We start from the raw sequence: 19,831 nt of genomic DNA on the forward strand, positions 1-19,831 counted from the left end.
TCACCTTAAAAGAAATTTAAACTTTGTTAAACATTATTTTTTTAAAGCCGTAACTCTTATACATATTTGAACAAATTGAATACACAATCAATACTACACTTATAGTTTCGACAATCATTTCTTACCTTGAACTCTAACAGAAACTAACCATTAGGTACAGTTAACAAAAAACAATTGCTACAAGTTGGAAAGATCAAAAATGATCAATACGCGGAAACTGCTAATTGTATTTAGTCTATGTCTGTGAAAACTCAATTCCATAAACATTCGGTTAATATCAGACGTTGTTGGAAAAAACTTTCTAAGTTTTATACTGTTTTTGTAACGTAGGTAGTTTATTTTCTCGGGTTAACATTAGATACCATTTAAATAAAAGATTCAATCAACATGTTATAAATCTTTTAAATTTAGGATTATTTATCACAATTCAATGTGGTATTTATTTACAACTAGCGGTCCGCCCTGGCTTCGCCCGTGGTACATGTTTACGTTTTCTCTCCATTAGAACCTTGCTCGTACTTCAAGGAACACATATTATAAAAAAAGAAATATTGAAATCAGTCCACCCGTTCACGCGTGATGCCGTGACCAAGGGAAATATGGATTCATTGTTATATACCTCTATATATATAGAGAGAAGATTATATTCATAATAGGTATGACGAAGATGTATGTAAAGTAATGTAGGTATGCTCTTTATGTTACAACATTTTAGTTTTTAAATTCATTTCCTTCCCTTATTTCTGTAATAAATACATTATTACAAAAAAACTGTTCCTACTTTCTCCATCAAACAAAAACATTTTTTCACACATTATTTTTATCAAAATGGCAACACTTACTACTGGTTTAATGAAAAACAACGGTAAATCTAATTGCATTAACGATATCCATTAACCACGGCATTCATAACGAGTGTGTCGGATTTGCGAGATGTATTAAATATCGTATTAATTGGCGTCTCGGATATATTAACTGTTACTTGCATTTTACTTGAAAATTGATTTCTCGCTAATATATTTTTTAATTGTAGTACATATTATTATTCATACGATTAAGTCACAGTATTACGATATTATTAAGTATTAAATTGTTGCAAATTATCTGAGGTATACATAACGATTCAAATACCTACACTATAAAAGACAGTCTGCAGTAAAAACATCTTTTATATATTATTGTGTCCATAGGTACCTATATGTTATATTGTTAAGATTTTAAAAGGTGTACAATAAAGTATTTTTCATTGATTCATTTAATATGAAGAATGTAATTTTGTAAGCAGTTAAATCGATCTTGGCCCATAAACGAGTCAAACCATGGATAGAAGATAGTTTACTCAAACTTAAAAATTACATATGTACGCTGAAAAGCAAAATCTTATAATATAAAATAAACAAAACCAAAATGCGAAGAAAATAACGATATATGTAGTTCCTACTACATTAGAATTTGGAAAGATTATACAAATCGGGACAAACTATCGAAAAATCAGATACTGTGGTGAGTTTATTTATATTCCATTGTACGTATGTCAAAACAATAAGTGTTAACTTACGTTGTCTTTTGAAATAAAAGTCTTCAATGTTATTCGACACCGACGAAACAAAATGTGTTAGTATTTTAAACAGAAATAGCTTTTTTTAAAGAGATTGACAGTTCTGAAATAGGAGCTTGATAGGCTAAAATAATCAATCTATGCTTATTTTTACAATAAGAATTTATAGGTGTAATATTCTTCCTAAAATCCTAAAGCCCAAGCTATGTCATTCTAACTAATTCGATTGGCTAGGAAATCCAACACAGAACGACGTTTATACATATCCTCACAAGGACATTACGAAAGAAATATAAAAAAATACTTATATATGGTATTAAAAAATACCTACACATTGAAGTGTGCAGACTCACAGCTAAATCTCACACCAGGTTGCCACAATTAGGTACACTTTTTCCCTCATAGATTTTTTTAAAACAAATATCTTGCCACTGTTATAATATTAAAAAAAATCCCCTTAAAATGAAAAGTCAACAGTAAACAATAATTGTACAACAAAACTAGTTAAACATGCCAAGAAGAACAACCCTATTCAAAATTATACTATGTTTATGGTTCAATTCATTATTAACGAAAATTAATTACTCTAACGCCTCCCCTGTGTAATTTAATGTAGGTAATACCTACTTCCGACACTCCTATGCAAATAATAAATTTCGTTAACAGCCAATATGCTTATGAGAATGAATAGATAATTATGTTTATACATTATACCTATATATTTAACAAGGAACTGTGACGTCATTAAAAATGATTAAACCTGTAAATATAAGTTCCTAGCTGAGCCCCGCGGTTTTAACCGCATTGCTTCCTGTTGGTCTTAGCGTGATGATATACAGCCATCTAAAGCCGCGTATAAACTAAGCGCGGCAAACCATCGAACATAGGCGCGCGCGGCGGCCGCGCACTATGTACACATGAGTAGAAAGACGGAACAGAGACTAAGCTTCTTAAGAACGTGCAAAATTGTTACCTATTTTGGTAGGGTTGTCACAATAGGTTAAGACAAATTAAACAAAACTACCTACTACAACCCAACCTAGGTATGTACACACTTACAATACATACATACATACTTACAAATGCTAAACTTGTAATAATAATGAAAGGTAAAAACACACCGTGTACAATTCTCATCTTATTAAAAAAGGACCTAATAAAATAAACGCAAGTAGGTACTTACTTGAAAAAGTAATAATCAAAATATTTACTCACCTATTGTACTCCTTGAGATAGTTGAAGTATGATATATTTTTAGTTTTTCTACTATTATTCATACACACAGTACAATAAACAACCATTTTTGACAATGAAATATTACGTTTTATATTAAAATATTCAAACTTGCAAGTTGCAACTAATAAAACAAACAACGTGCGTCGTATCAACCCTGAGACTGTCCTATGCCTGTGCAAGCGCAAACCGGTTTTTTCCAGAATCGCTGCGTACGCGACAAGCGGCCTGCGGTCACACACACATGCCCCGCGTACTTGTAGTAGTGCAATCGATTCTCGCGTTTGTTTGAAGCTTAGTCTCTGTTCCGTCTTTCTACTCATGTGCTATGTAGACGGGATCGCCGCGCGCGGCGACGCGAACATTGCCGCGCTCGAACGTGCCGCGGGGCGATCCGCTCACTGTCGGTTTTTGAGACCGCATCAAAGGAGCTTCAGGCGTTCGCTCGCGCGCCGTGTGGACGGTTTGTAGTTTTGGTGATTCGGCTCGCGCGGCGTCTACGTAAAAATGGACAACGAAAAGTGCCGTTTACTAATACAATTGTATGGCGCTAATGAATTTTTGTGGAACAGCAAATCCTCCCAATACCACAATAAATCGCTGAGGTATGATGCGTGGGTAGAAATCAGTAAGAAAATGGATATACCTATTCCTGACTTGAAAAGAAAATGACTACACTTTTGGCGTCCTACAGAAGAGATGTTCGTGATGGATCGCCTGCCGCGCGCGGCAACTACGTTCAACTTAAAATATATCTACATATTGGCTCGCGCAGCAAATGAACGTCAACTCTGGTCGAACATTGGCTCGCGCGGCTGCCGCGCTTAATTTATACGCACCTTAACACTTTTTCAAATTGGATCGTAGTTCCCGAGATTTGCGCGTTCAACCAAGCAACCAAAGATGCTAACTCTAGAGCTTTATAATATTAGGTAGTATAGATAATATTTGTAACCAATTACCAAACGGCTTGGCAGATTTTATGTGAATTAGATATGAGAATCAGTAGTAATAAGTCTTAAATTACTTTACACACCTAAATAATAAGAGTTGTAACATACTTGTTTTTGATTCAAAATCGTTTCGAACTGAACATATCAAGTTCGAATGCAACATTTGTAACGAGACAAGTAAAACCGGTACATTGTTGTCATCCCCTTTCGTTATTCTCAATATGTCGTACAATGCTTTATATCTACTACAAAAGGAAACCAGAGCGTATTGCTTTTACAATAGCTTCGGATATCGCGATCATTCGCTATAGAGTAATGAGGCATCATTATTTACAAATTGATAAGACCACAGTTGATAGCTAATTTATAAATATGTTATAGTTTAAAAAACCCCGCTTTTAAGATAAACTCATGAAATTTTTGTATTGTCACCGATCCTTGATACGCGTATAAAGCACTGTCGGTTTAAAGTGAATCAAAATGGACTCTAAAGGAGTTCGTTACAGTGTGTAATAATATCTTAATATAAATTATAAATCTCGTGTCACAATGTCCTCAATGGACTTCTAAACCACTTAACCGATTATAATAAAATTCACACACCATGTGCAGTTCGATCCAACTTGAGAGATAGGAAAGTTTAAACATGTAGGTACCACGGGCAAAGCCGGGGCGGACCATTAGTAATTAATGAAGTTTTTAATGACTGACGAGTGTCAAAGAAGACTGCACAGTGTCATGCTGGTTATTCTCTGTAGAAATTGCATTTCCGAACCGGTGGTAAATGGTAAATCTGTTATGACGATTCAAAAGTGCTTCTAGAAGAAGTGTTATTGCATTAATAAATATTTCAGTTTGATTTTGAAGCCTACTCACTCATTATCAACTCATTCGTGTGCAATAATGCAGGGTAACAAGACTCGTGCCATAGTGCAGTCGTGGTTGCCTGCGCCACAGGACAGTTCGGTCGAGGATGAAGCAGCATGGCTGGCAAACGCTATGGTGCAGGTTTGCGACGCGTCGATGCCCAGAGCCCGCTCTACTCCGCGCAGACGTCGGATGTACTGGTGGTCTGCCGAAATCGCCCAGCTGCGCACTTCTTGTGTGGCTGCGAGGCGGGCGTACACCAGACACCGGCGCCGGAGATGGCGCGATGAGGAGGAGGAAACGCGACTATATGCCGCTTACAGGGAGTGCGTGACGGCTCTGCAGGAGGCAATCGGCAGCGCCAAGGATCGGGCCTGGGACGAAATGCTTGAGAGCCTAAACCAAGAACCGTGGGGTCGGCCGTACAAGCGGGTAAGGCAGAAGCTCCGCCCGTGGGCCCCTCCCCTGTCTCAGTCCCTCGAGCCTCGCTTACTGGAACAGATAGTAGCAACCCTGTTCCCAGAGAGGGGAAGCCTTGCCAACGGCGGCCCAGATGCCTTGACAACGGCGGCGACGTCTGACGAACAGGAAGACTCTGCAGGTGTATCTGTTCCAGATGTCACCCGGGACGAAGTGGAAACAGCGGTGGGGCGACTCAAGCAGAAGAACACCGCCCCAGGCCCAGACGGAATCCCTGGTCGAGCCTGGGTGCTGGCGATGGAGGCTCTCGGACCCCGAGTAGAGCAGTTATTTTCAGCCTGCCTTCGGCAGGGCCAATTTCCCCGCAGGTGGAAGACGGGGAACTTGGTCCTTCTGAGGAAGGATGGACGCCCGCAGAACTCACCCACTGCTTACAGGCCTATCGTTCTGCTTGACGAGGTGAGCAAGCTTTTTGAGCGCGTTTTCGCAGCTCGCCTCGTCAACCATTTAGAGGGAATAGGTCCGGACCTCAGCAACAACCAATTTGGTTTTCGCCGGGGGAGGTCTACGCTCGATGCCATAACGCGTGTGAGGGCGACTGTGGAGAGCGCGACTGAGAGCGGCGAGGTTGTTCTGGCGGTGTCCTTGGACATCGCCAATGCCTTCAACACCCTGCCGTGGGAGAAGATTCTTGACGCGCTCCACTTTCACCGCGTTCCGGAATATATGATGCGCCTACTGCGATCATATCTTTCGGACAGGGCTGTGGCGTATCCTACCCGGGATGGGTGGAGCGAGAAGGAGGTCTCGTGCGGTGTTCCACAGGGTTCAGTCCTCGGACCTCTCCTGTGGAACATTGGATACGACTGGGTCCTGCGCGCCGCAAATCTCCCAGGTGTCGGCGTAACCTGCTACGCGGACGACACCCTGGTGACCGCGCGTGGTGCCTCGTATGACGAGGCGGCTCTCCTAGCTGCCGCGGGGGTGGCGGACGTGGTGGGTCGCATTCGGCGGCTGGGTCTCGAGGTGGCGCTGGAGAAGTCGGAGGCTATCTTCTTTCCCGGCCGTCGAAGGCTACACAGCGCTGGATCGGAGATCCGGGTTAGCGGGGTGCCCATCAAGGTTGGATCCACAATGCGGTACCTAGGCATTGTGCTGGACAGCAGATGGAGGTTCGTGGAGCACTTCCGTCGCCTCGCCCCCCGTCTTGTTGGGGTGGCCGGGGCACTGGGAAGCTTGCTCCCAAACCTTAGGGGTGCCAGGGGTGGGTGTCGCCGTTTGTATACAGGCGTAATCCGCTCCATGGCCCTCTATGGGGCCCCCATCTGGGCAGATGCCTTAAGCGCCCGTAATAGACCATTCCTGCGGAGACCGCAGCGGGTCATGGCGCTTAGGGTAGTGAGGGCGTACCGCACGGTCTCATTCGAGGCAGCGTGCGTGATGGCCGGAACGCCACCGTGGGAACTGGACGCCGAGATGCTCGCGGACGTGTATCGCCGCGTCTCGGCGTCCAAGTTACTTGGGCTCAACCCATCCTATGAGGAGGTTGAGCAGTGGAGGGATGAGGCCGTCGAACGGCGGTTCCGGGAGTGGGAACGCCGGCTCGAAGAGCCCAGCGCTGGAGAGCGGACGGTCGCAGCAATTCGACCGGTGCTGCGAGAGTGGTGCGACAGGCGGCATGGGGCCATAACCTTCCGCCTTACACAGGTACTGTCCGGGCACGGTTGTTTCGGGCGGTATCTGTGCAAAGTCGCGAGGAGGGAGCCCAGCATGGCTTGCCATTGGTGCGCCTGCCCGGAGGACACGGCAGATCATACTCTTGCCGTGTGCCCCGCGTGGGCCGAGCCTCGTGCTCGCTTGGTCGCGGTCGTCGGGTCGGATCTCTCTCTGCCTTCCATAGTTCGTGCAATGGTGGGCAGCGACAGATCCTGGCGCGCGGTGATCACGTTCTCTGAGGACGTGATCTCGCGGAAAGAGGAGGCTGAGCGGGTCCGCGAGAGGGATCCTCACGCGGACCCGATCCGGCGCCGACGCCCTATTGGGCGTCGTCGTCGTGTTGCGGCTGATTTACGCGGCCGCAACCAGCCTCCCTAACGAGGGGAGCCGGGCGATGGAGCGGGGATTTAGTCCATCGTCCGGAGAGATGTGGTGGCGTGAGACGTGTTCCGCTCACGCCGCCCCATGAGGTTAGAGCTGGTTGGCTCACAATTTGTTTTGGCCCGGCGACGGGCAGCCGCTGACGGGGTCACGGAAGAATTCTACCATACCCGTGGCCCCGTCGTTGATGCGGCTTGACGGAACACAGTGGGGTTTTGGTCGGTAGGAATCCGACATAACCCACGGCCCCTTCCCCGGAGGCCGTGGGTATCTATGCAAGATTTCCCCACTTAAAAAAAAAAAAAAAAAAAAAAAGGTAACAAGACTCGTACCTATATGTATAGATACTTTAGTTCATACTCACTACGCTGGCTAAGTGCATGTAAGCAGTAGTCTACATAACGTAGAAAACTAAAAAATATACAACCCATAGTAAAAAAAATTGTACAACATACACCCAACAAATTCAAAGCGTTTAAGCTTCAAAGCTGGGAACAGTGATTCACAAGATCTTACATTCATACCGCATACTGCAATGTTACTAAATATAAACACCAATAAATCAAATATACTTTACAGAGACATAATTTGCACCGAACGCAGCGTTTGACAGCGTAAACAAAATAATCTGTGGCACTCAGGGCTGCCAACTGTGCGACATTTAATTTAATTATCTGTACGAAATAATTAAAAACCTTTTTACGGTTGCGATTAATGTGCATCAATTTACAGGGATAACGCTTTACGTGAGTAAACAAATAAATTGTTTAATTGGTAAATTAGGGTTGCTAATTGTTACGTATGTTTCTTAATTCTCGTAAAACGACATTTACGCCAGCCAATTACTTCTCCATTTGCGAACAATTACCTCTTTTCGACGAATATGTGTACGTGACAATGATAACGTATTAAACAAAGTGAATAGTAGCCGAGCCAAGTGACCAAACGTTATTTCGTACCGCCAATATCTTCAAAGTGACTCTTTCTTCGTAAAACACTCAATTAAAAACACGTATAACACATATTTTCAAATATATCACATCTTTTACAGTCCTAAGGCTCGTGTCACTGCAGTGTTACGTCTTAAAAGATTTACATCTAATATGTATATCATTTCAAAACGATCATGTAGCAGCCCAAGAGCTCCTCACACCACAGCCAAAGTGACCCATCGTTATTACTGTAATGTAATGTACCTACACTAATTAGAATCACATCAAATATATAATTTCAAAAACTAACTTGCGCCATCCCTACAGCTCCTCACACCACAGAGCCAAAACAGTGGCCGGCCGTTATTTCTGTACAAGCGATATCTTCAAAGTGACTCAATTTCACGTGATACGGATCGATGACTCGAAGATCGATCTTGTACGAGAATAGTGTACCTTTATACCGACGTGATGGGTACACTTCAGACAAACCATTCGATACTTTGTTCAAACAGTTCGATATTTTAACGGATTGCATGAGAATAGTACCTATACCTAATTCCGTTGCACTGTCGTTATGTTCAGAAAACCAATTAAAGCGTATGTAACTATTAACGAACGTTTTGAAATTATCGTTAATAATTTCGTAAAGTGTGAATTTTGGAATTTAAAAGGAAATTAAAAGACACTTTACAGACTGAGACGTAAAAAGCATTTTAGATAATTAATCTTGTTTTAACTTACAAATAGAAATTTCTATTAATTCCCTTATGTTTAAAGAAATTACAATAGAGGGCAGAATCATGTAATAGCTTGAAAAACACACAATTATGTAAAACAATAATAAATATGTACATATAATATAGTCCAAATGTGAGTCCTTGACCGCATCTAAACCGGCTCAAACCGGTTCGTATAATCCAATATCCCTGTGCCAAAACAGAGCTTTTATGCATTACATTAATAAGCTTCATTTTATTGAATGTAACTTCACTTTGGTTTTGGATTACATCTTGCTGATAATGTGTAGCTTATTCTACTGATAGAATATTTAACACTTTAGTAGGGCGTATTGTAACATTTATAATTTTAACTGCATTAAACATTTCTGACAGATAAGTTATCATTACATATCCGGAGAATTGAAAACCATCATTCCTGGATAAGAGAATAGAGCCTATTTCTTATTTCAAATTATTATCTAAATATTCATACCAAAATGCTATCAAATACCGAAAAATAAACGTTCAAAATGATAGATACCATTTTCTTTCGATACCTACTTGTAAAATGCCTGCTATAAACTTTATTCTTTAGTTTTATAGCATTACAATATTTTATAAATAAACTATATGTAGCTTATTACAAAATTGAAATAACTCAAATCCAGTCCTCCAAAACAGCGGAAGTCGCCTCACCAATATAATTATATAAAACGACCAAAAAGGACAAACTTGTAAAACCACACAATCGTGAGGGCTTTGACACGACCAACAAATAAAATGTCCACCTTTTTTGTGAATCCATACTAATACATATTATAAAGTTTGTTTGTATGTTTGTACTTTGAACGCGCTAATCTCGGTAGCTACTGGTCCGATTTGAAAAATTATTTCGGTGTTAGATAGCCCATTTATCGAGGAGGGCTATAGACTATATATCATCACGCTAAGACTAGTACGAGCGGAGAAAAGCGGGTATAACCGCGGGGCACAGCTAGACTCTAAATATAAATACATACATAAGGAAGGTAACCAATGTTGTTTACATACAAAAACATGACCTTGATTTAGTGAATGAAGATCTCTATCAATTTAAAGATAACGAATATAAATATTATCGTAATCTAATATGTAATTTAAAAACAATATAATCTCTTCGCTTTATAATCGCTCTAAATAGGATATTCCACTTATAATTTAATAAAAATCTTACCAAAAAAAAGAACTCCATCCTATTTAGAACTATCCTGGCTTGTCTACTAGCATACCTACTAGCTTAGAAATCAAGCGAGTTTTGTCTACACGAAGCCAGATGTACTAGCTTGCTAGCTTACTGACACTTGCTTGCTATCATAGCTTGAAAAACTAGCATCATGTATCTCGGACATATTAAGTCATCTAAATAATTTTCATAACTTCAACTTGTCCATGTAAATTTACGTTAAATAAAATAAAATAATTAATTGCATTCAATACAAACACAATTATCCATTTAACTTCGTGATTCGTGAATAAAATCCAATGAATTCCAAATTAATAAACATTCATTGCCTAAACACATTCAGATACGTACAACAAAACAGATAATCGAATATAATTAATTTAACAAATCCCGATACACGCTTGTAAACCGTTTAATCAAATATAATAATCATTTTCCAAATGAGAGCAAGCGATTAATTGCTATGAAATAATATCGTGTGTAATGTTAACCATTTTAACGTTCTAAATTAAACGAATGTTAAACCAATACAATAATATAAAATTATGTATATTACAAATTCACTTGATTAATAATGCTCATTGAATCAAAACTGTTATTTAAAATTATCATCAAATCTAACCTCTCAACAAAAACAAAACATTTTCAAGTTCATATGAAGCAAATTTATTTATTTAACAAAAATTTAAACAAGTATGTTAGTACAAGATAAGTTCACAATTAATAGCCAATCTTCGGCCAGTAGTCGAAATTCGATCATATCTAATAAACATTATCACACGTATCGCGATGAAACACACATACAAATCCGCATTGCGATACGAATACGAAAGACATCGCTACTTGGATCATAGCGTTACGTGGAAACAATCTAAATACAATGTAATCTATTATAACATAATATATCTAATAGGTACATACCTAAATTAATAACATATCTAAATACTAATATTATAAAGCTGAAGAGTTTGGTAGTGTTTGGTCGATCGCATTAATCACAGGAACTACGGGTCCGATTCGAAAAATTATTTCAATGTGAGATAGCCCATTTTCCGAAGAAGGCTTTAAGATATATATCATCACGTTATTACCAATAGGAGCGAAACAATGCGGGTAAACCGCTAGTGTTGCTGTAATACGACAATAAAGACTAAAATCTCAAATCTCAATACAAACAAAACTCAAACAACAGTTTCTATTAAAAAAGTCCTATCAAATCATCACAAAATATAGCAATTAGCTTGAATAGACCGCAGATCTCACTAAAAAGCCAAACATCAAACGTATAAATAGAAATCAAAATCACAATCTCTTCAATCGTTCAAAAACTACCTTGAAATTCAAATCCTTGGCCATCCATTCTCAATTTAGTACTCAACAATTTGACTAATAACTACCTACGATCTAAAACACGAACCATAAATTCATTCATTGCACATTGGCACAGTTTCGCGGATAGAAATTATTCATTCAATGTCTATTTATCGCTGTTCAATACGCATCTGCGGTATTGTTTATTTATTAATTAGTGGTGAATCGATTTGCGATTACGTTCCTTCTGATCTCTTGTAATCTACAAGGATAATGGATAATAATGCATCTATAAATTGGTTATTGATTTTACAAATTCATCATAATCGTAATTCGTACACATAAAATTGTACTTATAGATTGTATGAATACTAAAGCCACTTTTCATTGTAAATATCTGTAATATTACTTTATAGACACATTCAAATAGATTCTAGATAAACATACCTACATAAGAAGTCGGTTAAAAAATAGCTCTAAACCTCAACATTCAACTACATACTATTGCTGAAACGCGGAATTACGTCTGCTCTTAAATTAATATTTTGCAGCCTTTTTCATTACCATCCAATCATCATATTTGTCGTAGCTTGATGTTGATATTACATTGCCTTCTTCGATATATTGACTAGATAATATGAATTAATATAAAGTATATATATACTATACCTACTACCTCGTTAAATTGACTAAGCGTCCAACATAAAATAAATTTCCCAATAAACATACTATCCATTCTTGAGATTATTAGTAAACGAACCACTTCATAATATTCCTATACACATACAAGATATTACAGATGCAGTATATCACCTCGAAACCAATTGTACACTACAGCTACAGCATGTTTCGAATATTTCGCCAACCGCATCGAGCGCATATCCCGATAAACCTTGGCCCTATCTCGCATCGGAAATAACTAATGCATTTACGTGCTTGCGTCGATTGTATGTATGTATGTTTGTGTGGTTGGAGAACTACGGAAGGTGAGGAATTTTATGTTATGTTAGGGTTAGAATTATTGTCTAATAGTGTATCGAATTTAGTCTAGTGGGAATGTAAGGTAGTACCTACTTATATAATCTTGAGTTATAAAGTGAATAGAAGGAAAATCAAAGAAAATAGACACTTCTAATTTTATCTTCCAATAGGAAAGCTAAATTATGATTTTCAATTTGATAATAAGTTTCTTATTATCCCAACACTCCTATTTAAGGATAACTTGACTGAAAAAGTAATTCCATTAAAAATAATAAAATAAATTATAATTTAATAGAAATCGTTTTCAGTCTAATATAAAAACGTCTGATACACTCATAAACACAACAAAACCTAATAATGTCACTTTATAAATGCAAAATATTATCTACTCTAAATAAATAAATCACATACAATGTCCTCTTCGCAATGTTATGAGTGCGTTCACATAAACATAACATTTTTACGAGTCAGGGATTAAATATTGAAGAACTTTGCCGAAAACATCTAAATATAGCTTCAGATATTCTGTTTTACACGTGTCAATCTAAATGCAACAGATAAATAAAAAAAAAATAAAAAAACTATAGAGCCAAGTGGCTTTGACGTTTACCTGTCTAACTATAGGTAAACCAGAATCTGATGGCAATTAGGGAAATCAAAATTTTGAGTGTGCAACCCTAGGGAAAATGGACTGAACGATCTTGATACTGCGTATTTTTTATTTTGTCCTCAATATCATTAGTCACATTACACAAGTGGATAATACTGTATTTAATAATGAGATATCCACGTAATATTATGTAGGTACTTATTACATGTACTTATAATATACATATTACTTTTATAAAGGTAATAGGTAATATATATCATTATGGCATGTGAAAATATTGATGTTATTATAATGCAGATCAAAACTTATTTAATATATTTAACGATTGTTTATAATTTTTTATAAAATAAAACAATAATTAAATAAAATCATGTTTATTTTCGTAAGTATTAACACATTATAAAATTGACTTGTACACCTTGGACTCGAAAAATAGCCGAATTGGAAACTCCTGTAATAAGTTTTCATAAAATTATATTTGAATCAACAAACAATATTATAGTTACATATTTATAACATTTTTAATTTAAAGTATCAAAACGAGTAAGTCCAACTTAGCAATAAAATCTTTCACGCGCTTTAAAATTGAAAATTGTGATGTGTTTGACCCTTCTTCATCGAATATTTTTCTATACACATTGTAAACAACACCTCTTGCTTGTGATCGCAGCGGTTTTATCGACATTTCGAAGATTTTGAAGACAAAATCCTAAAAATTAATCATCAACACAAATAATTTGACAACCAATTTGATAGTTGTCAAGTAAAGTTGCCACATGAAAATCTTTTATTTTTTAAATATAAATATGCCATCAGATTCTGGTAGACCTATACCTTCATTTGTTCAAACTCAAACATTTATTAATTCAATTAGACTACTTTTGGAAACACTTTTGAATCGTCATGACCTAGTACCATTTAGCATCGTTTCCATTATTTATAATTTCAACCTATAATAATAAATTATCAATGCACTTTAAATGACGTTCATTAATTCTTCCAAGACAACAGTTCAATCAAACGAACCAAACTAAATTGTTAACCTATAAACTAACCCGATCCGAAACCCACATAAAAATAAACTAACAGCTGTTACATTCGATTCACCGCCAAAATTACGAGTTGTTTCGTCTAAAAACTACATTATAAATACAATAGGATACACACATGTTTCTCGTCAGATAAAACAAATGAATGTAATGCTCATAAGTAATTGCTATCTTAAAATCCAACATCAATGAAGCACTTATAACGGATTCCAGAGTTGAAATATAAATAATTATATATCTATATGCGTGTATAAATAATTACTGACGCAGTACATTCCATTATGGAATCAATGTGGGCGGAATGATATTCTATCCATATATTATTTAGGTTTGGGATCAATGTTTGTTTAATGGTTAAGTATACTTGGACAGGTGTTTTCTTAATATCAAATGATGAGATTTAACATTTAAGATGAATTTAATCCATCAGTCCCCGGAATCACAGACACAATAGATAATCTATTGTGTCGCGCCCCGATCGGGGCGCTCGGTGGTCAATGGGTTAAATGATAATTAAAACGCCTGGGCAATTATCTATCATCTAAAAAAAATTTAAAACCCATCTACGATTGTGGTGTTTGAAATTCATTTTCCGTCGAGTTTAATAATAAATCATGAATCTCTTTGTTCCTATATCAATGAAGAATAAATAGTTTCGCTGAAACCGTTACAGTACCGACACTAGTGCAAACTTTTCTGAATTCACTCTTGCGTTTATTTGCCTCGCGTATTATGGACGATTAATGAGTTCGCCAGCAATATATTATACAAATACAAAACTACTTTACAATGTTTTCAAACATGAATCTACAATTCGATTGGAAGCATGCAATTAATTTTAAAACACCTAAACAATTTGAAATATAAATTGATCTCTATTAATTTACGATACGTTCAAACAATAGACAAAATTAAAAACTGTTCGCAAGAAAAAATAATGAAAAAGCGCGCGTGTCTGTGACTCACGCGTTCGAAATTAAAAAAACCGGCCAAGTGCGAGTCGGGCTCGCGCACAAAGGGTTCCGTAGCAGCAAATATAATAAATTACAGTTAAATCAACCTATCTCAAAAACTATAAGAGATACTTTGATCAAACCAAAAATCGTTGAAAGAGTTAATTAGCATGCATCACCTCTATTTTTTTTAGAATTTTATACCCCGTAGTTATAAAAATAGAGGGGGGGGGACATACTTTTTACGACTTTGAGAGCTGATATCTCAAAAACCGTTCACTTTAAGAAAAATGTTTTTTAGAAAACTTTATATCATTTTAAAAGACCTTTCCATTGATACCCCACACGGGTATGTACATCGAAAAAAAAAATTTCATCCCTCAGTTACATGTATGGGGGGCCCCACCCCCAATTCTTTTTTTTACTATTTAGTGTCATATTTTTGTAGCGGTTCATACAACACATATTCCCATCAAATTTCATCACTGTAGTACTTATAGTTTCCGAGTAAATCGGCTGTGACAGACGGACAGACGGACAGACGGACAGACGGACATGACGAAACTATAAGGGTTCCGTTTTTGCCATTTTGGCTACGGAACCCTAAAAAAGAGCGCTCGTAGCTGTCAATACGTCACGTTGACATTTCGGGTGAGTCACGCGCCTGTCAGCCAAGGGGGCGGGACGGAATTCGCGCCAAGACGCTTGCCTAGCCGAATGGGCGTCGCGAATCTTGTGTCCATTGGCCGCATCTTAACAACGTTGGATTAGCCCTTTTTGTGTTTATTTTCAACAGTTAAACATCTCAACTTTAGATACAAAGTTACTTGTTAAAAAAAAGTTGTACACTCCATAAGAAGATCTTATTGAACATGGGTTGACAAAATAAATAAAGTGTTTGTTGCGACATATTATGAAATATTAACTAGGATTAGCCACCTATCACAATATGTATTCTTTTAAAATGCCGATTCAACGCTGTTACATATTGACTAGGAACAAAATGTATTTACGAAGAATATAAGTAAATCGCCTGGGGAAATTATTAAATAAATAAAAATACTTTTTACCTTAACGTTTCAGATATTCTTTACATTGTTTAAGTATCGTATAAGCCGTCTTATACAAATTGCCCGTGACACAAATCTCAAACAAATGAATCGCCATAAAGAGAGTAATAAAATAATTTCAGATGAAAATTCAATTTAAAGGCTATCGCCCTAAAGAAATAAAAATAAGATCAAAGCTCTCGGAAACAAAGCCGCTGTAAAATGTTTGTGGAACAATCGTAAATCAATTGGGACTTGAGTAAAGGAAAAAAAAACTTGTCTACGGCCGTTCCGTTTGACCTTTAATGAGTTGCCAATACCAATAATAATTACCCGTGATTTGTATGTATGCGCCTTTATTCTCTTTTTGAATTCACGAGTGTGGCAATATAATTTTACCGCGCTTTTAGGTTCGACCAAATTAAAAATACATTTCTTTTTTACGATGCGCTTAACATCTTTGGTAACGGCACACATCCTGCTTACATTGTACATTTTTAATTGCTTAAAACGGGTATTGTCTTAACCAACAAAATACCTAATTATTATGTAGACATAGATGGGTAGGTATCGTATAACAAACAGTTAATCTTGAGTAGTAAGTAATTATTGTTAACACCGGAAACACGTATTAGAAATATTATGTCGTTAAAAACGTGTTCTGATTAATTTTTTTATTAACAATGAAAAAAAAATATCTTTAAATTGAAAAATAATCTGATAGGCTCTACAAATAGACTTAATATTATTATTAGGTATTAGCTGTGCATAGCATTACATAGCAAGTTTTTTATCAGATCTAACATCGTACACATTAATCATGTTTTATAATGTACGTAGCATAACAAATCTATAATTTATGATCCGTACAGCATTGCCTAAATGGCCTAGTACGTTTTACAATTATTTCCCGCCCTTGAACCATAGAGAATACCACTTTTATCGATCACGAAGTACAAACATAAAGAATTAAAGTCGATTACGTCTGTAGGCCGTAAATCATCAGGTACAATATTAAACTACGTTCAAACAGTCGTTCAAAATCGATTCCAAACCGCACAGATTAATAATCGAACAAATGTTACCTGGCTGTGTTCGAATAAAATCGATTTAAGTGAAACTTTTCGCGTTACTACAACTTGCGACGAAACATTTTCCGAGTATGATACCTTCAACGTCTTGGTTATAGATTGGGGATCTCCTTTTGGTTTTCTGACCGAACTTTTAGCGAGTTTTAAACAAATGCTGTTACATTTTATAGATAATAAACGATTCGTGTTTATAAAGTAAAATATATAAACACAATTAACGAATAGAATTTGGTATCAAACTGAATACAAAACTGAATAAATCGAGATTCTAACACAATATCTTCTGTTGAAGTTGATTAAAAATATTACAATTTTCTGGATCTAACTTCTAGGTTATGTGCAACGTGTATGTGAATAAGACCACACGAAAGAAGGCAATTATACAGGGTGTCCCACTATTGGTATACTAAGCGCGAAGGGCCTTGTAGTTTTGCATACACTGATCACGTAAAAAATACTTAAAACAACAAAATTACGTCAAAAATATTTTTGTAAATTTTTCCTAAAATCCATATTTTCTTCTCTGACTTCGCGCAACCGGCATAAACCGCTTCTTTAATGTAAGAATTTGTCTTTGAAAACATAAATTTAAACGATAGGTCACGTGCTGGTGCTAAAGTTGGGCGGGTTGCTTGTTATGGGAGTACACATAGAGTTTTAAGAATTCATTTATTTGAAAAAAAAATGCGTCTGGAATTTTATAATTATTTTTTACGTACTCAGCGTATGCAAAACTATAACCTCCTTTGAGCTTAGTATACCAACAGTGGGACACCCTGTATATAATTACTAGTTGCGACTTGCGTTGCGCGTTTTCAACTCCGACGAATCCGCGGGCAAAATCAAGTATTTTGTTATTATTAGATAATATTATGATGTCTAACATATATTACTGTTTCATTCAAATCCGTCAAATAGTATTTTCGTGACAAAATAACAAACATTAATCCTCACAAACTTTCGCATTTATAATATTAATAGGAAGAATTGCGTGATTCAAACATTAAACATTCTAAGCGGAAAATTATGGTACAATTATAACTAGATGACACAAAAGAATGAATTCTCAACTGCATATATCCGCGTCATATTCTTGGGAGAAAAACTTTTTACTACTTTGCGATTTTAATCATTTTTTATCAGAAAATTCAATTAAAAGCCGCTGTGTGCAAACCCATAACAATCTCTAGTGTTTTAATATCACTTACTAACTGTGCTCTGCGGTTTTACGTGGTTTTACACGCAGTGCTCCGCTCCTGTTGGTCATAGTGAGATGATATATAGTAGAGATGAAACGGATATCCGGTAACTATATACGGTATCCGGCCTATCCGGCCGCCATAAGACTATCCGGCCGAATACCGGATAGCTAGTATTCGGCCGAATGTATATCCGGCCGATAAAAAAAAATAGCTGGATAAAAGAAATATATTTTTGAGTAATTATATACTTTATTTAGCATGAATCACATTTCCCCGAAATCAATAATTATTGAATATGTTACGAAACTTCCAAGATATTATTTTACTTGATAGGTATTAAAATTATTGCAATGAGATTATTTATTATTAGAAACATTACCTGCTTTTTTCGCTTCGCCGCCACGAGAAATATTAACATTGCATAATAAACAAAGAGCTAACTTTTTATTTTCACTGCTTATGTCAAAGTTTTCCCATAAAGACGATCTTTTCTTCACCGATGCCATTTCTCGTTGCTAAATCTTTTAGACCTATGTATATATGTATGTACTTAAAATAATAAGAGCACAAATAAAATTATAACCTAAAAACGATCACTCACGTGTCTGCCCTGCATGCAATCGACACAATAATAAAATTGTACAATAATTGTTAACTTCACTCATCAACGAAAATAATCGAACCGAGTCCATCCTATCGTTCGCGCGATGCCTACGCAAACGGCAAGTTTCGCCGGATATTCGGCGGCCGGATATTCGGCTATCCGGCCACTTGGTCGGCCGAATATCCGGTATCCGGTATCCGGCCAAACTGCTATCCGTTTTATCTCTAATATATAGCCTATGTAGACTAAGGCTTAAGGCTATGAGAGCCTTCCTCGATAAATGGGCTATCTAACACCGAAATAATTTTTCAAATGGGACCAATAGTTCCCGAGATTAGCGCGTTTAAAAAAACAAACAAACTCTTCAGCTTTATAATCTTCTTATATATAAAAATGAATCGCAAAATGTGTTGGTAAGCGCATAACTCGAGAACGGCTGAACCGATTTCGATAATTCTTTTTTTATTATATTCCTTGTAGTACGAGGATAGTTCTTATGTAGAGAAAACGTAAACATCTACCACGGGCGAAGCCGGGGCGGACCGCTAGTATTAGTATAGATTTAGATTCTATCAGAATGGAATTGTTTGTAACTCAAGAAAAAAAGTTGTAGGTACAGTTTATTAATCAGACAATAGTTACTTTCCAGTGTTCTGAACTAAAATATTGTTTAAATATTGTTTTAATTGAACTAAGATAGCAATCTTATGACACCATACCCACACAAATATTATAATAATTTATTATTACCTTAAACCACTATGTAATAAATTGTAAAACAACACTTTCCTTAACATTTTTTGCTATTCATGCGGTAATTCTGACATTTTAAATCTTAATTATATCTTTATTACATTTCTGCTTGTTCCATTTTTTTCCTTATTACAACCACTTATAAATACAAGGCAATCATACAAAATCTAACAACATGAAGTAATTTCTTTGAGCGGAACAAATTCAACCAATTTCTTTGCATC

At 36.8% G+C, this 19,831-nt stretch overlaps 1 protein-coding gene across 7 annotated transcripts in view; it reads right to left on the bottom strand.

The window, feature by feature from the left end:
- The window catches only part of sm (heterogeneous nuclear ribonucleoprotein L), a 307,187-nt gene that overhangs the window by 285,559 nt on the left and 1,797 nt on the right, over nucleotides 1-19,831 (bottom strand). The window lies entirely within an intron of this gene.

Source organism: Colias philodice, chromosome 27 (assembly GCF_061535455.1).
Source record: "Colias philodice isolate Cphi_HAF_F1 chromosome 27, ilColPhil1 Martin Lab GWU primary, whole genome shotgun sequence".
NCBI lineage: Eukaryota > Metazoa > Arthropoda > Insecta > Lepidoptera > Pieridae > Colias > Colias philodice.